Here is a 23,637-nt window from a genome sequence, read left to right on the forward strand (position 1 = left end):
TGGGTGAAGTACAAGATAGCGGTCCGATCCGCATCATCGCCGCTGACAAGGAGAGAAGGATGTACTTGTGGTGCGAGAGAGATAGGGGTGAGAAAGTAGCGAGCTGATGGTCAGATCTCAGGACAGTTAGCGGACGACTTCTCTAAATACTTTCAATCTTTCTTTGTATTCTAATTTTAAGAATACAAGAGGTGTTTTCTGACAATATATCTAGTTTTTTTTATTATTTTAAAAATATTGTTCTAATAATTTTTTGTCATTTTATTTACATTTTGATTCTGTAAATTAAGAATTTATATATACATGCATAAAATTGTCAATGAGTAAATAAATAAGTAATTTTAATTAAAATTTAACGTGACATCAAGTCTTATAATTTAATACTAGAAATTATAATAAGTAATTAATTATGATAGTAATTTAGGTTTATTAGGCTTGGCACATAATGGTTAGTAGCCCATTTAATTGTTGTATCATGCTCATGACTCATAGTATGAGCATTTGGTTTAGTGAACCGATCTTAAGAATTTTTTTAAAAAAGAAATTTTTTTTTTAATATTAATTATTTTTTGAAACCATGATTAAATCAAGCCAGAGATAATATTTAAAAATCATAGATTAAATTTTATGTAATGTTTGATATCACAATAAATAACAACATATCAATTTATTCTATTTTGAAATGCTTAAATAGGAGGTAGATGCAGCCCTTTAAGAAAATTCTTGATCATCTCCAGAGCTCGAGCTGGCTGATAACTTGGAACCTCATGTCCTGCTCCTCGAACAGTGGCAAATGTCAAATTGTGATCATACATCACAGTATATCCCCCAACCTACATATTCATAATAAAAATCATCAAAATTAATGTAGTTTGTTCTACTAGTTGTCACCATCGTTAGAGCAATGAAGGGTATCATAGAGGAAAACTTCTCATCAATGTATACATTTTAATTCCTTGTGGATTTGAGGATAATCAACTATATATCTTATGAAAAGATTTAAAATGACACAATTGTTTACCTCACAGTTAAGCATCCAAGCTCTCCATGAAGTCTTCACTTTAAGCTTTAGCTTCTTGAGGGAGTATCTTGTGGAAGTAACAGGAACTACTCCATCAATGTCACCGCTACACAAACCCAACCAACGCTTAGCTAGAGACAAAATTTGATTGAAAACCCCTTCACTCGCAATCTAATGAACGGTATCTTTGTCGTATGACAGATGTTATGCCGAAATCATAAAGCTATCATACTTGCAAAATTGATATACCTATATATGTTATTTTTACTTACATAATGTGTATAAGGACCACAAAATTTATACACCTATATAAATGAAAGTATTGAAATGGAAAGCTGATTCACACCCTATGATATGATGAAGACATCTAATGATTTTTTACCTGTATTTTAAAACCCTAATCCCATTAGATAATAATTCGTGAATAATTGGTAACATTGTGGAAGGCTGATTTGACCAACTAGGTATCACTTGGTTGCATTGAGACAAATATAAATAAATGAGTTGAATTTTCATTATTTTGTTTAAAATAAAAATAAAATTATCAAATGGCGTATTATATTTATGAGATATATATACCTACAACCAGACCGGGTGTAATTGAGCTTTGTGATATTGGCATGTAGAGCTTTCTATACCTCAAGATTGTTAAGGTATGCCTCCACATAATTTGAAGTACAAGGATCAAAATTCTCAATCTGCATTAGAATTTAAGTATGACATTTCAATCTGTTAGTTAATTCTATTCACAATTGATATGATTGAGTGAAAATTCTTAATCTGCATCAGAATTTAAGTATGACATTTCAATCTGGGCAAATTCCATCTTTAGTTAGAGCTTGCTCCTTGTAGTGATCCAACAAGAATGCGATGACCTCTGATTCTTGAGTTAACAGGTCAAATCGATTCAAACTAAATTGGCTCTGAAAATACCAGGAAAATGGAGATAATTAAATGTAATGATGCTCGGAAGAGACAAACCAAGGGTGATTTTGGAGTCGGCGTCACGCTCGACGAGAAGCACAGTGGCGCGTATATGTTGTAAACGTCCAACTCCTCAACGGTGAGGCTGGCCTCGTTGAGTGCGTTGTCGCACTTTGGAGCTGTCCGCCGGGTGTCCGGCGAGAAATTGCAAAACTTGTGGATCGCGTGAATGGTCTCGTCGGCGATCAACGCGTGCGTCCAGAAGTAATCAAACGCCCCCTTGCTATCCGTCTCCTTGTTGATCACTGCGTTCCCAATCTAGGTCATCCAAAATCAATTTTGAAATTGATCGAGATCCATCTTTCCCAATTTAATTTGCAATAAAAAGGAGAGAGGGTCAATCGGACTGATTGATTTCGGAATTCATTGCTTACCGCGATGCCTTTGAGGTTGATGAGGCAATCTTAGTGGTGGAGTATGGCGTGGGCAAGCTGGGGGACGTAGTGGCCGGCATAGCTCTCGCCGGTGATGAAGAAGTCCCTCCCCTTATACTCTGGGAACCGCTCGAACCAGTTGACGAGGAAAACTAGTGCGTCAGTCGCCGTCCTACGGTCTCCGCTCTTGGCGTAGTCCTGTTGGTTGCTACTCGGAAAACCTATAGGTTCCACTGTACAAAAATTTTGTACAAAGGTCTGAACCTTTTCCTAGCTACCATGTGTTCTTTTAAATTAAATTTTGGATCGCCTGAGGAACTTAACACGTTTGATCCAAAACTTAATCTATTTGTTCTTTTAGGTTTTGACTTGGATCTCCTGCGGAACTTAACACGTTCGACCCAAGTCTCCTTAAGTTATTAATTCCATTAAATATTAATTTCCATAAAAGGTTCCCAGTACTGACGTGGCGAGGCACATGGCCTTCTTGGATATGGGAGCAACCACCACCGACTAGACAAAACCTTTAATAGAAAGCTAATATTTAATTTCCTAAAATAACTTTAGGTTAACCAAAGAGAACAATCAAATCACAAGGAAAAGAAAGAAACAAAAGAACACAACATCGAAAAACATATTCGAAATACTAGAACGTAAGCCTCTTGTATTTGGTATTATTTCCATAAATAACTAGCATGATGCGGAAATAAAAATTACTAGTTATACCTTGTAGAAAAACCTCTTGATCTTCTACCGTATTCCTCTTCTAACCTCGGACGTTGTGTGGGCAACGATCTACCGAGATGAGAAACCACCAACCACCTTTTTCTCCTCCAAGCAAGGTTCGGCCACAAAGGAAGAACTTCACCAAAGAAGAAAACCAAAAATACTAACCAAGCTCCAAGAGATGCTAGCTTTTCTCTCCTTCTTCTTCTTCTTCTCCAAGTAGTATCCGGCCACCACAAGAGCTCCAAGGAAGGGAGAGAGGTTCGGCCACCACAAGAGGAAGAGAGGGAGAGGATGGCCGGCCACACCAAGGAACAAAAGAGGGAGAGAAAATAATAGATGTTGTATCTCATGAAGGCACCCTCACCCCTTCTTTTATATTCCTTGGCCTAGGCAAATTAGGAAATTTAATTACAATAAAATTTCCTCAATTTCCTTGACATGATTTAATTGAGAAAAATAAAACAAAATTTCCCAATTAACTTGAGATGGTCGGCCACATCATTGGAAACAAAGAGGACAAGTTTTAATCAACAATTAAAACTTCCTAATTTGTTTTCGGAAATTTTAAAAATAAAATTTCTCTTTAAAATCTCTTCATGGTTGATAAAAGGAAATTTCTATAATTTTAATTTTATCAACATGTGAATAATTTTAAAGAAAAATAAAACATCTCTCCAATCTATAAATAAGGAAAGAGATCTAATCTTTCTTTAATCTTTGTAGATCTTTTACAAGAGAGATATTTTAATTTTAATTTCTTTAAAATATATCTTCCACATAATAATAAAATTAAAATTAAATTTCTTTTATTTTAATTGGTCGGCCCTACTAGCTTGGGTTCAAGCTAGGGCCGGCCACCCTATACCTAGGCCGGCCCTAGCTTGGTTCCCAAGCTAGCTTGGCCGGCCCCCTATTGGTGGGTATAGAAGGTGGGTATAGGTGGGTATAGTACTCTATAAATAAGAGGCTACGATAGGGACCGAGAGGAGGAATTGGTTTTGGTCTCCCGATAAAATTAAGCATCCCGTGTTCGCCCCGAACACACAACTTAATTTTATCAATAATAATTCATTCCACTAGAGAACTATTATTGAACTACCGCACCAATCCCAAATTACATTTTTGGGCTCCTTCTTATTATGAGTGTGTTAGTCTCCCTGTGTTTAAGATATCGAATGTCCACTAATTAAGTGAGTTACTGACAACTCATTTAATTAATATCTAAGTCCAAGAGTAGTACCACTCAACCTTATTGTCATGTCGGACTAGGTCCACCTGCAGGGTTTAACATGACAATCCTTATGAGCTCCTCTTGAGGACATTATCAACCTAGTATCTCTAGGACACAGTTTCCTTCTATAATCAACAACACACACTATAAGTGATACCATTTCCCAACTTATCGAGCTTATTGATTCATCGAACTAAATCTCACCCATTGATAAATTAAAGAAATAAATATCAAATATATGTGCTTGTTATTATATTAGGATTAAGAGCACACACTTCCATAATAACTGAGGTCTTTGTTCCTTTATAAAGTCAGTATAAAAGAAACGACCTCAAATGGTCCTACTCAATACACTCTGAGTGTACTAGTGTAATTATATAGTCAAGATAAACTAATATCTAATTACACTACGACCTTCTAATGGTTTGTTCCTTTCCATTCTGGTCGTGAGCTACTGTTTATAATTTATAAGGTACTGATAACATCATCTTCTGTATGTGACACCACATACTATGTTATCTACAATATAAATTAAATGAACAACTACAAATAAATGTAGATAATTAGACCAAATGTGATTCTTTATTCATAATAAATGTTTACAAAGCTTAGGCTTTCAGTATACATTCCAACAATCTCCCACTTATACTAATGACTAAGCTGCCATATCTTCTACCATACATCTGATTCCCATTCCTTCCACATGCCGATCGAAAGCTTTCGCCGGAAGGGCCTTAGTGAAAGGATCTGCCAGGTTATCCGCTGATGCAATCTTGGCGATGACAACTTCTCCTCGCTTCACGATATCTCGTATCAGGTGGTACTTGCGCTCTATATGTTTACTTGCCTTATGAGCTCGTGGTTCCTTCGAGTTTGCAACTGCACCGCTATTATCACAATAAATTGTGATGATCTTGGGCAAACCAGGAATCACATCTAAGTCCATTAGAAAGTTCCTGAGCCATACTGCTTCTTTAGCTGCTTCTACATACTCAGCTTCCATGGTTGAGTCCGAAACGCATTTCTGCTTAACACTCCTCCATGAAATGGCTCCACCTCCTAAAGTAAACACATAGCCTGATGTAGACTTACTGTTATCCCTATCTGATTGGAAATCTGAATCCGTGTAACCCACAGGGAGCAAATCGTCTGCTTGGTAAACTAGCATATAATCTCTAGTCCTTCTCAGGTACTTCAATATATGCTTTACCACAGTCCAATGTCCTTGTCCAGGGTTACTCTGATATCTGCTGACCATGCCCACGGCAAAACAGATATCAGGTCTCGTACATAGCATTGCATACATTAGGCTTCCTACAGCCGAAGCATAAGGAACTGCTTTCATGTCCTCTATCTCTTTCGACGTCTTTGGAGACATCTCTTTAGATAGAGCTACTCCATGTCTAAAAGGTAAGAAACCTTTCTTGGAATCCTGTATGCTAAAACGAGCAAGGATTGTATCTATATATGAAGCTTGGGATAGACACAACATTCTTTTCTTACGATCCCTTATAACTTTGATCCCAAGAATGTGTGCACATTCTCCTAAGTCCTTCATATCAAATTGTTTGGACAACCATACCCTTACGTCTGATAATACCTTGACATTGTTGCCAATTAACAAAATATCATCTACGTATAGTACAAGAAATACCACCACATTTCCGTTACACTTCTTATATACACAAGACTCATCCGGACTTTGAATAAATCCATATGACTGGATTACTTCATTAAACCGGATGTTCCAAGACCTTGAAGCTTGCTTCAGTCCATAAATGGACCGATTGAGCTTACACACTATATGCTCTTTGCCTTTTTCAATGAACCCTTCTGGTTGCTTCATATGAATGTTCTCTTCAAGACTTCCATTAAGAAATGTCGTCTTGACATCCATTTGCCAAATCTCATAATCCATATGAGCAAAGAATGGATAAGAATCTGGATAGACTTAAGTATGGCTACGGTAAAAGGTCTCCTCATAATCGATTCCTCTTTTGAGTGTACCCTTTTGCAACAAGCCTAGCTTTGAAGGTTTCTACCTTCCCGTCATCCCTCTTTTCCTTTTGTAGATCCACTTGCATCCAACGGCTTTTACACCATCGTGGTTCTACAAGCTCCCAAACCTTATTAGAGTACATGGACTCTATTTCTAATTCATTGCCTTTTGCCAAGATGTCGATCTATATCTTGGAGTGCTTCATATATGACTGGGATCAGGTTCATGTTTACCCGGATCAAGTCCAAGACTCTCCCAAGAACATGAATCTTTCATTGCTTCACAACCCTCCCACTACGACGAGGCACCTCTGGTTGTGTATCATGTGACACGTGTTGCAGTCTCTTGTGGTACTTCATCTTGTACTGTTGGTACTGAAGTAGACATGTCCTCTCTAAGTTCTTCTAAAATAACTTTGCTACTGGGCTTGTGATCCATTATATAGTCTTCTTCTAAAAACTGGGCATTGGTGCTAACAATGACCTTCTGGTCTTTAGGACTATAAAATAAACCACCTTTCGTTCCTTTGGGATATCCTACAAACACGCGAACTTCTGTACGAGATTCTAACTTATCAGCATCTGGTTTCAGCACATGTGCTGGACTACCCCAAATCCGAATATGTCTTAGACTGGGTTTTCGCCCATTCCACAATTCTATGGGAGTAGAAGAAACTGATTTAGAAGGTACTAAGTTCAGAACGTATACTGCTGTTTCCAGAGCATATCCCCAAAATGAATTTGGTAATTCTGAATAACTCATCATCGATCTAACCATTTCCATAAGAGTCCTATTCCTTCGTTCTGCTACACCATTCTGTTGGGGTGTTCCAGGTGCAGACAATTGGGATTGAATCCTAGGTAATTCCTAAACTCTCCTAAGAGGTATTCGCCACCACGATCTGACCGTAGTGTCTTGATACTTTTACCTAGTCGTTTCTCCACATCAACCTTGTATTCTTTGAACTTATCAAAGCACTCAGACTTGCGGCGCATTAGGTAAATGTATCCTATCTTGAATAATCATCTATGAAAGAGACAAAATATTCAAAACCTCCTCTTGCCTGGATAGACATAGGACCACACAAATCAGAGTGAACCAGCTCTAACACTTCTTTGGCTCTATACCCCTTGGCCTTGAACGACCTCTTGGTCATTTTACCTTCCAAGCAGGATTCACAAGTTGGAAAATTTTCCAACTCTAATGAACCCAAAAGTCCATCGGCTATAAGCCTCTGAATCCTACTTAAGTTAATATGACCAAGCCTTAGATGCCAAAGATATGCTTGGTTCATTTCTGAAGGTTCTTTTCTCTTATTAGAATTAGAAGATGAGTTATAAATTTCCATGTTTTGCTTTGTGGAAGAAATTGGATTTAAAATATACAAATTGCCAACTAATGCACCAGAAAACGTATAATCACTTTATTTCTTTTAATAACTACATCGTTCTCGAAAGAAACCGAATATCCATCTATAAACAGTTTAGAAACTGAAATTAAATTTTTCTAAACTGGGTACATAAAGACAATTTCTTAAAACCAAATTCTATTTCTACTAAAAGATAAGTAGACGCCTCCCACTGCAGATGCCACCTTAGTAGCATTGCCCATGTAGACGTAATTTCTCCTTCAGATAGTCGTCGGGTTTCTGGAACCCCGCAAGGAATTGCAGACATGATCGATGGCTCCCATATCTACACACCAGTCTTGGTAGATAACACCGCTAAACATGTTTCAACAACTAGAGTATGAGATATACCTTTGTTTTGGTTCCTACGAGGACAGTCCGCCTTCCAATGTCCTGCTGCAGATGAAGCACTTGCCCTTGGCTTCTTCATTCCAGCTTTAAATCCGTACTCTGAGATTTATTCACTTTCTTTCTTGAACCAACTTGTTTCTTCTTCTTCTTTCCTTTCGGTTTAGAAGTAGAACCATTTTCGAGATAGTGAATTTGAGTATTGTGACGAAATAATCCTTCCTGAAGTTCTGTCAGTAGTTCCGCTAATGAATAAACCCTCTTATTCATATTATAGTTCAAAGGAACCGCTCAAAACTTCTAGGTAGCGTTTGGAGGATCATATCGATCCGAGTTTCCCATCAATTTCTCCTCCAAGGATCTCTATCTCATGTAAGCCATCATCTTTAGGATATGATCCTCACGAGTACCCTCTTGCATGGTGGGTCATTATCTTTCTCATGGCTTCTTGCCTAGAAGCCCTATCTTGATGACCAAAGAGTTCCTTGAGATTGTTCATAATATCATAGGCTTTGGTAAATCTTGATGTCGATGTTGCAATACATTTGACATTGAAGCCAAAATGTAACACCTCGCCATCTCATCCGCTTTTACCCATTTCCTATGATATTCAATCTCCTCTTGGGTAGATTCACCGATGGGTGCATCAGGCAAGGCTCAGTCAGTACATATTTATAGCTTTCAGCAGTTTCTTTTCCAATCTATGTAGTTTGGTCCAGGAAGTCTATTCTGTTGAAGTATGATGGACAGTGGGTTGAAAGACATCCTAAGAATCACAAATAACTTTTGGTCAGAACTCTAAATTTAGAATAATATTGATTCCTCAAACAATACTATTTTAAATTAACCAACACCTCATAACACCGTGAATTTTGTATGCCACGTTAGTGTGGACGTATACAAATTCAACATTTGTAAAAGGAGGGTTTTAACCCATTAATTTTATTATCTTGTCAACCTAACTTTTTGACAAATAAAATTAATAGTTGGTATCATTTGGTCACACAAATAATAGCAGTGACTCCGTTAGGGAGGATACTATTAGATGTGTCTAAGTGTATACCATTACTTGACACTAAGTCCATTAATAAGATTATGCCCTTCCGTTGGGTAAGATCACACGCTCTTAATTAACTTCCTATAGTCATCCAAAAATGGAAGTCTATTCTAGTGATCCGCAAACAAGCTCATCCGTTATGGAGGAAGGCACTCAGAGCCAACGCGCAAGCTTGTTTGCATCACTTACAAACCAGTAATGGAGACCATGGGATTTATTTAAAAATCCCTCTCCCACTTAGTTATTTATAAATGAGGAATTTTAACTATGCTAGCCTACTTAAACTTGTAAACTAACATGCACACAAATAATATAAAAGCAATAAATAGAAAATTTAATTTTCAACTATTATGGCTTTTATCTCTAATTGTCCTCCGTGTGTTGTCATCCCAAGCTACTGCCAAATTTGGCCACCGCCACCGGGTCTAGCATCCATCTTTCTCCTAGTTCCGCTGCGCCTCTGGTCCTTAGAAGGTTCCACGCTTTGCAAGATTCGATCCATGACATAAATAGAATTTTACATTTTGATCCTATATTCCATAAAAGGAATGTACATGTATCTAGATCAAAATAAAATCCTAATAAAACTAAATACAGCCTGCTATATTTTAATACAATCATGCACACACATATAAATTGCCCTTGACATGTCCAAGGGTCCAATCACACACATAATTAACTAAAAGCCATAATAGTTGGATCCTGCATCCATAAAGTTAGCACATCCTACTATTATCCTGCCTAAATTATGTATGACATGTGCATAATTAAACTAAATACCAAATACACAGAGGCAAAACCCTAGCTCTGATACCAATTGTTGGTTGCTACTCGGAAAACCTAGAGGTTCCACTGTACAAAAATTTTGTACAAAGGTCTGAACCTTTTTCCTAGCTACCATGTGTTCTTTTAAATTAAATTTTGGATCGCCTGCGGAACTTAACACGTTTGATCCAAAACTTAATCTATTTGTTCTTTTAGGTTTTGACTTGGATCTCCTGCGGAACTTAACACATTCGACCCAAGTCTCCTTAAGTTATTAATTCCATTAAATATTAATTTCCATAAAAGGTTCCCAGTACTGACGTGGCGAGGCACATGGCCTTCTTGGATATGGGAGCAACCACCACCGACTAGACAAAACCTTTAATAGAAAGCTAATATTTAATTTCCTAAAATAACTTTAGGTTAACCAAAGAGAACAATCAAATCACAAGGAAAAGAAAGAAACAAAAGAACACAACTTCGAAAAAACATATTCGAAATACTAGAACGTAAGCCTCTTGTATTTATTATTATTTCCATAAATAACTAGCATGATGCGGAAATAAAAATTACTAGTTATACCTTGTAGAAAAACCTCTTGATCTTCTACCGTATTCCTCTTCTAACCTCGGACGTTGTGTGGGCAACGATCTACCGAGATGAGAAACCACCAACCACCTTCTTCTCCTCCAAGCAAGGTTCGGCCACAAAGGAAGAACTTCACCAAAGAAGAAAACCAAAATACTAACCAAGCTCCAAGAGATGCTAGCTTTCTCTCCTTCTTCTTCTTCTTCTCCAAGTAGTATCCGGCCACCACAAGAGCTCCAAGGAAGGGAGAGAGGTTCGGCCACCACAAGAGGAAGAGAGGGAGAGGATGGCCGGCCACACCAAGGAACAAAAGAGGGAGAGAAAATAATAGAGGTTGTGTCTCATGAAGGCACCCCTACCCCTTCTTTTATATTCCTTGGTCTAGGCAAATTAGGAAATTTAATTACAATAAAATTTCCTTAATTTTTCTTGACATGAATTAATTGAGAAAAATAAAACAAAATTTCCCAATTAACTTGAGATGGTCGGCCACATCATTGGAAAACAAAAGAGGACAAGTTTTAATCAACAATTAAAACTTCCTAATTTGTTTCCGGAAATTTTAAAAATAAAATTTCTCTTTAAAATCTCTTCATGGTTGATAAAAGGAAATTTCTATAATTTTAATTTTATCAACATGTGAATAATTTTAAAGAGAAAATAAAACATCTCTCCAATCTACAAATAAGGAAAGAGATCTAATCTCTTTCTTTAATCTTTTATAGATCTTTTACAAGAGAGATATTTTAATTTTAATTCTCTTTAAAATATATCTTCCACATAATAATAAAAATTAAAATTAAATTTCTTTTTAATTTTATTTGGCCGGCCCTACTAGCTTGGGCCGGCCACCCAATAATATACCTAGGCCGGCCCTAGCTTGGTTCCCAAGCTAGCTTGGCCGGCCCCTTATTGGTGGGTATAGAAGGTGGGTATAGGTGGTTATAGAACTTTATAAATAAGAGGCTACGATAGGGACCGAGAGGAGGAATTGGTTTTGGTCTCCCGATAAAATTAAGCATCCCGTGTTCGCCCCCAACACACAACATAATTTTATCAATGATAATTCATTCCACTAGAGAACCATCATAGCACTACCGAACCAATCACAAACTACACAATTGGGCTCCTTCTTATTATGAGTGTGTTAGTCTCCCTGTTTAAGATATCGAATGTCCACTAATTAAGTGAGTTACTGACAACTCATTTAATTAATATCTAAGTCCAAGAGTAGTACCACTCAACCTTATTGTCATGTCGGACTAAGTCCACCTGCAGGGTTTAACATGACAATCTTTATGAGCTCCTCTTGAGGACATTATCAACCTAGTATCTCTAGGACACAGTTTCCTTCTATAATCAACAACACACACTATAAGTAATACCATTTCCCAACTTATCGGGTTTATTGATTCAATGAACTAAATCTCACCCATTGATAAATTAAAGAAATAAATATCAAATATTTGTGCTTGTTATTATATTAGGATTAAGAGCACACACTTCCATAATAACTGAGGTCTTTGTTCCTTTATAAAGTCAGTATAAAAGAAACGACCTCAAATGGTCCTACTCAATACACTCTGAGTGTACTAGTGTAATTATATAGTCAAGATAAACTAATATCTAATTACACTACGACCTTCTAATGGTTTGTTCCTTTTCCATTTTGGTCGTGAGCTACTGTTTATAATTTATAAGGTACTGATAACATCATCTTCTGTATGTGACACCACATACTATGTTATCTACAATATAAATTAAATGAACAACTACAAATAAATGTAGATAATTAGACCAAATGTGATTCTTTATTCATAATAAATATTTACAAAGCTTAGGCTTTCAGTATACATTCCAACAATCTCCCACTTATACTAATGACTAAGCTGCCATATCTTCTACCATACATCTAATTCCCATTCCTTCCACATGCCGATCGAAAGCTTTCGCCGGAAGGGCCTTAGTGAAAGGATCTGCCAGGTTATCCGCTGATGCAATCTTGGCGATGACAACTTCTCCTCGCTTCACGATATCTCGTATCAGGTGGTACTTGCGCTCTATATGTTTACTTGCCTTATGAGCTCGTGGTTCCTTCGAGTTTGCAACTACACCGCTATTATCACAATAAATTGTGATGATTTTGGGCAAACCAGGAATCACATCTAAGTCCATTAGAAAGTTCCTGAGCCATACTGCTTCTTTAGCTGCCTCAGAGGCTGCTACATACTCAGCTTCCATGGTTGAGTCCGAAACGCATTTCTGCTTAACACTCCTCCATGAAATGGCTCCACCTCCTAAAGTAAACACATAGCCTGATGTAGACTTCTTATATCCCTATTTGATTGGAAATCAAATCCTGTAACCCAGGGAGCGGATCGTCGCTTGGTAAACTAGCATATAATCTCTAGTCCTTCTCGTGTACTTCAATATATGCTTTACCGCAGTCCAATGTCCTTGTCCAGGTTACTCGATATCTGCCATGCCACGGAGAAACAGATATCCGGTCTCGTACATATATTGCATACATTAGGCTTCCTACACCAAGCATAAGGAACCGCTTTCATGTCCTCTATCTCTTTTGATGTCTTTGGAGACATCTCTTTAGATAGAGCTACTCCATGTCTAAAGGTAAGAAACCTTTCTTGGAATCCTGCATGCTAAAACGAGCAAGGATTGTATCTATATATGAAGCTTGGGATAGACACAACATTCTTTTCTTACGATCCCTTATAACTTTGATCCCAAGAATGTGCACATTCTCCTAAGTCCTTCATATCAAATTGTTTGGACAACCATACCCTTACGCCTGATAATACCTTGACATTGTTGCCAATTAACAAAATATCATCTACGATAGTACAAGAAATACCACCACGTTTCCGTTACGCTTCTTATATACACAAGACTCATCCGGACTTTGAATAAATCCATATGACTGGATTACTTCATTAAACCGGATGTTCCAAGACCTTGAAGCTTGCTTCATCCATAAATGGACCGATTGAGCTTGCACACTAGATGCTCTTTGCCTTTTCAATGAACCCTTCGGTTGCTTCATATGGATGTTCTCTTCAAGACTTCCATTAAGGAAAGTGTCTTGACATCCATTTGCCAAATCTCATAATCCATATGAGCAGAATGGATAAGAGTATCTGGATAGACTTAAGCATGGCTACCTAAAGGTCTCCTCATAATCGATTCCCTCTTTTGAGTGTACCCTTTGCAACAAGCCTAGCTTTGAAGGTTTCTACCTTCCGTCATCCCTCTTTTCCTTTTGTAGATCCACTTGCATCCAACGGCTTTTACACCATCGGTGGTTCTACAAGCTCCCAAACCTTATTAGAGTACATGGACTCTATTTCGAATTCATTGCCTTTTGCCAAGATTGCATCTATATCTTGGAGTGCTTTCTCATGACCGGGATCAGGTTCATGTTTACCCGGATCAAGTCCAAGACTCTCCCAAGAACATGAATCTTTCAGGCTTCACAACCCTCCCACTCTGACGAGGCACATGCGTGGTTGTGTATCATGTGTGACACGTGTTGCGTCTCTTGTGGTACTTCATCTTGTCCTGTTGTACTGAAGTAGACATGTCCTCTCTAAGTTCTTCTAAAACAACTTTACTCGGGCTTGTGATCCATTATATAGTCTTCTTCTAAAAAGCGGGCATTGGTGCTAACAATGACCTTCGGTCTTTAGGACTATAAAATAAACCACCTTTCGTTCCTTTGGGATATCCTACAAACACGCGAACTTCTGTACGAGATTCTAACTTATCAGATCTGGGCACATGTGCTGGACTACCCCAATCCGAATATGTCTTAGACGGGTTTTCGCCCATTCCACAATTCTATGGGAGTAGAAGAAACGATTTAGAAGGTACTAAGTTCGGAATGTTGTTTCCAGAGCATATCCCCAAAATGAATTTGGTAATTTCGAATAACTCATCATCGATCTAACCATTTCCATAAGAGTCCTATTCCTTCGTTCGCCACACCATTATGTTGGGGTGTATGTGAACAATTGGGATTGAATCCCAGTCTCTGATAAGTAATTCCTAAACTCTCCTAAGAGGTATTCGCCACCACGATCTGACCGTAGTGTCTTGATACTTTTACCTAGTCGTTTCTCCACATCAACCTTGTATTCTTTGAACTTATCAAAGCACTCAGACTTGCGGCGCATTAGGTAAATGTATCCTATCTTGAATAATCATCTATGAAAGAGACAAAATATTCAAAACCTCCTCTTGCCTGGATAGACATAGGACCACACAAATCAGAGTGAACCAGCTCTAACACTTCTTTGGCTCTATACCCCTTGGCCTTGAACGACCTCTTGGTCATTTTACCTTCCAAGCAGGATTCACAAGTTGGAAAATTTTCCAACTCTAATGAACCCAAAAGTCCATCGGCTATAAGCCTCTGAATCCTACTTAAGTTAATATGACCAAGCCTTAGATGCCAAAGATATGCTTGGTTCATTTCCGAAGGTTCTTTTCTCTTATTAGAATTAGAAGATGAGTTATAAATTTCCATGTTTTGCTTTGTGGAAGAAATTGGATTTAAAATATACAAATTGCCAACTAATGCACCAGAACAGATAATCACTTTATTTCTTTTAATAACTACATCGTTACTGAAAGAAACTGAATATCCATCTAAAAACAGTTTAGAAACTGAAATTAAATTCTTTCTAAAACTGGGTACATAAAGACAATTTCTTAAAACCAAATTCCTATTTCTACTAAAAGATAAGTAGACGTCTCCCACTGCAACAGCTGCCACCTTAGTAGCATTGCCCATGTAGACGGTAATTTCTCCTTCAGATAGTCGTCGGGTTTCCTGGAACCCCTGCAAGGAATTGCAGACATGATCAGTGGCTCCCGTATCTACACACCAGGTGCTGGTAGATAACACCGCTAAACATGTTTCAACAACTAGAGTATGAGATATACCTTTGTTTTGGTTCCTACGAGGACAGCCTGCCTTCCTGACTGCTTACGGATGAAGCACTTGCCCTTCTTCTTCATTCCGACTTTAAATCCCGTACTCTGAGATTTATTCACTTTCTTTGTTGAACCGACTTGTTTCTTCTTCTTCTTTCCTTTCGGTTTAGAAGTAGAACCATTTTCATAGTGAATTTGAGTATTGTGACGAAATAATCCTTCTGCTGCAGTTAAGTAGTTCCGCTAATGAATAAACCCTCTTATTCATATTATAGTTCAAACCGCTCAAAACTTCTAGGTAGCGTTGGAGGATCATATCGATCTGAGTTTCCCATCAATTTCTCCTCCAAGGATCAGTATCTCATTCAGGTAAGCCATCATCTTTAGGATATGATCCTTCACAGGCTCTTGCATGGTGGCTGTCATTATCTTTCTCATGGCTTCTTGCCTAGAAGCCCTATCTTGATGACCAAAGAGTTCCTTGAGATTGTTCATAATATCATAAGTTGTTGGTAAATCTTGATGCCGATGTTGCAATACATTTGACATTGAAGCCAAAATGTAACACCTCGCCATCTCATCCGCTTTTACCCATTTCCTATGATATTCAATCTCCTCTTGGGTAGATTCACAAGAGGGTGCATCAGGCCAACGTTCAGTCAGTACATATTTATAGTAAGAACAATGTCGGGTTTCTTTTCCAATCTATGTAGTTTGGTCCGGTAAGTCTATTCTGTTGAAGTATGATGGACGATGGGTTGAAAGACATCCTAAGAATCACAAATAACTTTTGGTCGAACTCTAAATTTAGAATAATATTGATTCCTCAAACAATACTATTTTAAATTAACCAACACCTCATAACACCGTGAATTTTGTATGCCACGTTAGTGTGGACGTATACAAATTCAACATTTGTAAAAGGAGGGTTTTAACCCATTAATTTTATTATCTTGTCAACCTAACTTTTGACAAATAAAATTAATAGTTGGTATCATTTGGTCACACAAATAATAGCAGTGACTCCGTTAGGAGGATACTATTAGATGTGTCTAAGTGTATACCATTACTTGACACTAAGTCCATTAATAAGATTATGCCCTTCCGTTGGGGAAGATCACACGCTCTTAATTAACTTCCTATAGTCATCCAAAATGGAAGTCTGTTCTAGTGATCCGCAAACAAGCTCATCCGTTATGGAGGAAGGCACTCGAGCCAACGCCAAGCTTGTTTGCATCACTTACAAACCAAGAATGGAGACCATGGGATTTATTTAAAATCCCTCCACTTAGTTATTTATAAATGAGGAATTTTAACTATGCTAGCCTACTTAAACTTGTAAACTAACATGCACACACATAATATAAAAGCAATAAATAGAAAATTTAATTTTCAACTATTATGGCTTTTATCTCTAATTGTCCTCCGTGTGTTGTCATCCCAAGCTGCTGCCAAATTTGGCCACCGCCTCCGGGTCTATCGCATCCATCTTTCTCCTAGTTCCGCTGCGCCTCTGGTCCTTAGAAGGTTCCACGCTTTGCAAGATTCGATCCATGACATAAATAGAATTTTACATTTTGATCCTATATTCCATAAAAGGAATGTACATGTATCTAGATCAAAATAAAATCCTAATAAAACTAAATACAGACTCTGCTGTATTTTAATACAATCATGCACACACATATAAATTGCCCTTGACATGTCCAAGGGTCCAATCACACATAATTAACTAAAAGCCATAATAGTTGGATCCTGCATCCATAAAGTTAGCACATCCTACTATTATCCCGCCTAAATTATGTATGACATGTGCATAATTAAACTAAATACCAAATACAGAGGCAAAACCCTAGCTCGATACCAATTGTTGGTTGCTACTCGGATAACCTATAGGTTCCACTGCATAAAAATTTTGTACAAAGGTCTGAACCTTTCCTAGCTACCATGTGTTCTTTTAAATTAAATTTTGGATCGCCTGCGGAACTTAACACGTTTGATCCAAAACTTAATCTATTTGTTCTTTTAGGTTTTGACTTGGATCTCCTTCGGAACTTAACACGTTCGACCCAAGTCTCCTTAAGTTATTAATTCCATTAAATATTAATTTCCATAAAAGGTTCCCAGTACTGACGTGGCGAGGCACATGGCCTTCTTGGATATGGGAGCAACCACCACCGACTAGACAAAACCTTTAATAGAAAGCTAATATTTAATTTCCTAAAATAACTTTAGGTTAACCAAAGAGAACAATCAAATCACAAGGAAAAGAAAGAAACAAAAGAACACAACTTCGAAAAAACATATTCGAAATACTAGAACGTAAGCCTCTTGTATTTATTATTATTTCCATAAATAACTAGCATGATGCGGAAATAAAAATTACTAGTTATACCTTGTAGAAAAACCTCTTGATCTTCTATTCCTCTTCTAACCTCGGACGTTGTGTGGGCAACGATCTACCGAGATGAGAAACCACCAACCACCTTCTTCTCCTCCAAGCAAGGTTCGGCCACAAAGGAAGAACTTCACCAAAGAAGAAAACCAAAATACTAACCAAGCTCCAAGAGATGCTAGCTTTCTCTCCTTCTTCTTCTTCTTCTCAAAGTAGTATCCGGCCACCACAAGAGCTCCAAGGAAGGGAGAGAGGTTCGGCCACCACAAGAGGAAGAGAGGGAGAGGATGGCCGGCCACACCAAGGAACAAAAGAGGGAGAGAAAATAATAGAGGTTGTGTCTCATGAAGGCACCCCTACCCCTTCTTTTATATTCCTTGGCCTAGGCAAATTAGGAAATTTAATTACAATAAAATTTCCTTAATTTTTCTTGACATGAATTAATTGAGAAAAATAAAACCAAATTTTCCAATTAACTTGAGATGGCCGGCCACATCATTGGAAACAAAAGAGGACAAGTTTTAATCAACAATTAAAACTTCCTAATTTGTTTCCGGAAATTTTAAAAAATAAAATTTCTCTTTAAAATCTCTTCATGGTTGATAAAAGGAAATTTCTATAATTTTAATTTTATCAACATGTGAATAATTTTTAAAGAAAAAATAAAACATCTCTCCAATCTACAAATAAGGAAAGAGATCTAATCTCTTTCTTTAATCTTTTGTAGATCTTTTACAAGAGAGATATTTTAATTTTAATTCTCTTTAAAATATATCTTCCACATAATAATAAAAATTAAAATTAAATTTCTTTTTAATTTTATTTGGCCGGCCCTACTAGCTTGGGTTCAAGCTAGGGCCGGCCACCCAATGTTATACCTAGCTTGGTTCCCAAGCTAGCTTGGCCGGCCCCTATTGGTGGGTATAGAAGGTGGGTATAGGTGGATATAGAACTCTATAAATAAGAGGCTACGATAGGGACCGAGAGGAGGAATTGGTTTTGGTCTCCCGATAAAATTAAGCATCCCGTGTCGCGAACACACAACTTAATTTTATCAATGATAATTCATTCCACTAGAGAACTATCATTGAACTACCGCACCAATCCCAAATTACATTTTGGGCTCCTTCTTATTATGAGTGTGTTAGTCTCCGTGTTTAAGATATCGAATGTCCACTAATTAAGTGAGTTCTGACAACTCATTTAATTAATATCTAAGTCCAAGAGTAGTACCACTCAACCTTATTGTCATGTCGGACTAAGTCCACTGCAGGGTTTAACATGACAATCTTTATGAGCTCCTCTTGAGGACATTATCAACCTAGTATCTCTAGGACACAGTTTCCTTCTATAATCAACAACACACACTATAAGTAATACCATTTCCCAACTTATCGGGTTTATTGATTCAACGAACTAAATCTCACCCATTGATAAATTAAAGAAATAAATATCAAATATATGTGCTTGTTATTATATTAGGATTAAGAGCACACACTTCCATAATAACTGAGGTCTTTGTTCCTTTATAAAGTCAGTATAAAAGAAACGACCTCAAATGGTCCTACTCAATACACTCTGAGTGTACTAGTGTAATTATATAGTCAAGATAAACTAATATCTAATTACACTACGACCTTCTAATGGTTTGTTCCTTTTCCATTTTGATCGTGAGCTACTGTTTATAATTTATAAGGTACTGATAACATCATCTTCTGTATGTGACACCACATACTATGTTATCTACAATATAAATTAAATGAACAACTACAAACAAATGTAGATAATTAGACCAAATGTGATTCTTTATTCATAATAAATGTTTACAAAGCTTAGGCTTTCAGTATACATTCCAACAAGTCCGATGTGGTGTTGGAGTAGGAGAAGCCGACGCCGGCAGGGCTCTCCAAGAACAAGACGTTCGCCACTGCATTCCACGATGCACGGCAGTGGTTCGGGGTAATGCCAAAGCAGAAAACTTTTTTCACTCTACTCCCTAAGCTCAAGGAAATAACATATATATATATATATATGTTGACGACGATGACATATGATCCTAACCTTCGTTCCTAGCGTAGGGATTCTTGTACAGAGTTTTGCCATCGCTCATGACCCGAAACGGCCCGAGCTCCTCCATGGCGCCGTACCCCAATGACGAACACCCTGGCCCTGCACCCACCCACGCCACAACAATCACCACTCTATCGATCGAAAAGCAACGCCATTTTCTATTATTTCCATACCTCCATTGAGCCAGAGCACAATAGGCTTTGACCTGCTATTCTCAGCAGCCTCGGTAAAGTAGTAAAATAGAGCCCGTCCGTTAGCTCTGTCAACTGTGACATACCCCGCGTACTGATCAAAATTGACCCCTTCTGGTTGGCCAGGCAGCCGAACAACCTTGTCCCCCTCCTTCAGCCCGCTATTGTCGTAGACCTTCGACTTCAGGCCGGATACCGAAAGAAGACTACTCGCGCATGAAGAAGAAGAAGAAGAAGAAGATGAAGAAGAAGAAGAAGACCTCCCTACTCCGTTGTTAAAGTAGAACTTGTTCAGCGCATCTCTCTGCCTCACCGTGCTGGAAGCCACGCAGTGTAGGAAACAGAAGAGGAAGAGACAATTGAAACTTGGCTTCATTGTTTGATTGGGAATGAGGAATGGAATGGAATAGAATCTTATTTATGGGATGAATCATTGAATAATTATGGGATGAATCTTATTTATGGGATGGATTCTTGTTGGAGCCGGCGGAGATTGATGTGTTTGCTTTGTTTGGCAATGGTCTCTATAAAAGGAAAATGAATGATTAATTTTGAATAAACATTTTCAAAACTAAAAGAATTTTAAAAAAGATTCTACTGTTTTTTCAATATTTATACAATGAAATAATGTATAGTAAATAGTAATTCAAAGATCTTAGAGTGGAAAATGCATAATTAATAATGAGTTTCAATGTATATTCATATTTTATTTAAATCTAATTTATTTTTTCCTTAATTTTAATCAACTTTTACTACTCACTGGATTATTCCATCATTTATCATAATAATTAAATCTATTTAATTTTAGCTCTTCCAGTGAGTCACATATATAATGATCTAATTAGTTTTAGCTTGATTATTAACTAATTAAATTAAGTAAGGTTAAATTAATAATGAAGTTTAATTAAGCGAGGTTAAATAAATAATGAAGATAAATTATTTGATTTCGAATTAACTAAAATGTTAAGTATGGATAAACTGATTAAGGATTAATTAAGATTAGATGTATTATTTCAAGATTAATTAAGTGTAAGTCAGAATTATTTAAGTTAGAGTAAATTAGTAATTAAGTTTAAGATTTACAATTATTACTCAAATTTTGGTATATTAATTGTAATTATGAACTGTTTAATTGAATTTGCGGTTAATTTATCAAGTATGATTTGAATTAATATTCTTAATTAAATTAAGATTTATTCATTAATTAAGTATGAATTAAATTCTTTAGTTAACTTTAAATTAAATTGGAATTTGAATTAATTGATTTAAATTAATTATGGATTAGGTTAAATTAAACTTATATTAATCATATTAATTAAGGTTTATTAAGTTTATTGATAATTAAGTTTTTAGGTTTTAAAGAAAATAAAAAAACTTTTAATTAATTGAATTAATTGTTTAATTTTAATTAAATTGATTAAGATTACTTAAGTTTTAATAGTGTTAAATTTATTTAAGTTCTAGGTAAGTTAATTTAAGGTTGGCAATTAAGGTTTAATTTTGGAGTCATTTAGGTGTGTTTAAGTTAGGTTTAAGTTAAAAATTAAAATTATGAATTTTGTTTTAATTGGATTTAGTTAGATAAAAATTCAAATTAAGTCACATTTTGAATTAGTTAATTTAGTTAGTTAGTTTAGGATTAATTAAGTTGATTATGTTTTTAGGTTATAAAGAAAATTAAATACTTTTAATTAATTGTTTAAGTTTTAATTAAATTTATTAAGGTTATGTTTAAATTTAAATCTTACATCCATCTCATCTGTTTCTAACTTTTCAAATAAAGAACCTTATAAGTTCTGTGAGATGATTATTAATTTTATTTTTGTACATTTAATTTGAATTTAATTACTGATTAACATTTAAGTCAGATTTAAATTTAACAATTAGTTAGTTCAGTGCACATTTCCAAATAAGCTTCCAGGTTGTGACGATGCACAAGGACTTTCTTGAGTATTGAAGCAACAATCACTTCTAAATAAAGTATTTTAAAGAAATTATACACTTAACGTTTTCTTGAGAAACTTTGATATAACTAGTTTAGAATGTGATGAGGTAGCTTCGGTTAGTTTCACTTAGTTAAGTAGACCAAGTAGGGTACTTCTTATCCCACTTGCCTCTCTAAACCAAGCTTTGTTAACGTATTATCATCTCGCCCCACCCTGATACTAAGTTGGGCAAGTATCAATAAAATCTAAGTATTTATCTAACCATTTTAAATTTAGCAGAAAAATAAGCATGCAAAGAAAGCTGTAAATTAAACAAACATGCAAATTTATCTAAACGAAACAATGTTTCTATTAGCTCTTCCAGGATCATAACCTCGATAAGATCTATCTAGGTAATGTATTTGACCCTTGGGGATCTAATATTGGTTTTGTTCAACTTGATTAATGAAGTTTGATTTATGGCTCATGCTTGGACTTGGTTTCTAGTATTCTGATTCACAATTGATAATTGATAGGTACGATTTAAGTCAAGTTTTAACTTTGTATCCTATCTTGGATCGATTGTATACAACGTTTTATTTTTCAAGTATCATATCAAGATTTTTGAAACCCAAAGTGAATCGTTCTAATGATTCTTTAAGGATTTGACCTTTCAGAGTAGAATTTTCTTCCTCAAATTGTTGGACTTGATATCAAGTTCCACTTTGAACTTGCTCAATCAAAGAACTTGGGTTAGTCTCCATTTTAAGGGCTTTTACCTCCTTTTGGAGTGACTTGACCCAGACATTGGACTTGACTAGCTTGCGCATCAAATAGTGAATCATATCATACAATTTTTCGACTAGGAGAGAATGCACCTTGGTTCGGGTGGAGGTGGCAGAGCGGTCTGCCATCGGGTTCGGGCGGAGGTGGCAGAGTGGTCTGCCATCGGGTGCGGAAGCATGGCCACTCGGGGAATATGACGTAGAAGAAATACTCCATCTAGTGCTTGTTGGAGGAAAACATCCTATCGAAAAACACTAAACCGATCCGGGATTGGAAGAGATACGTGCCCAACTCGGATTGTTTGTGGTATTCAAAGTAGTGCAAGACCTAAGGGGTCAGTGGGATGTTGTGCACTCGGAACAACACCACCACGCCGCATAGCAGGCGAAAAGAATTGGGGATGAGTTGGGCGAGCGGGATGCGAAAAAAATTACAAACTTCGGTTATGAACAGATGGATGGGAAACCGAAGACCGGCCACAAACTGGCCTTGAAAGAAACAGATAGCGTCGGGCGGCGGGTTGTGTGGCCTATCGGACGGTCCGGCCAGGACGAGCTCGTGGTCGGACGGGAGGTCAAAGGCATTTATAAGATGTGTCGCGTCGCCGGAATCAAATCTAGTCTCCATGGTGGTGTACCAGGGACCAAGAGCCAAGTCGATCGGCTGGGAGGAACTGGCCATAGTCGGAAAACAAAGAGGCAGAAGGATTTGCTAAGGGAGTCGACAGAAGAATAAGGCAGGATCGGCAAGGGGTTCACTAAGCAAAATGATGGAATATCGAAGGGCGATGAAGGCAAAAGAAAAGCGACGGAA

At 37.0% G+C, this 23,637-nt stretch overlaps 1 pseudogene; it reads right to left on the reverse strand.

Moving 5' to 3' along the window:
- Positions 1–686: 686 nt before the first annotated feature.
- Positions 687–23,505, reverse strand: LOC122011200 (annotated as a pseudogene).
- Between the last annotated feature and the right edge of the window lie 132 nt (positions 23,506–23,637).

The sequence above is a fragment of the Zingiber officinale genome, chromosome 8A, assembly GCF_018446385.1.
Source record: "Zingiber officinale cultivar Zhangliang chromosome 8A, Zo_v1.1, whole genome shotgun sequence".
Lineage (NCBI taxonomy): Eukaryota > Viridiplantae > Streptophyta > Magnoliopsida > Zingiberales > Zingiberaceae > Zingiber > Zingiber officinale.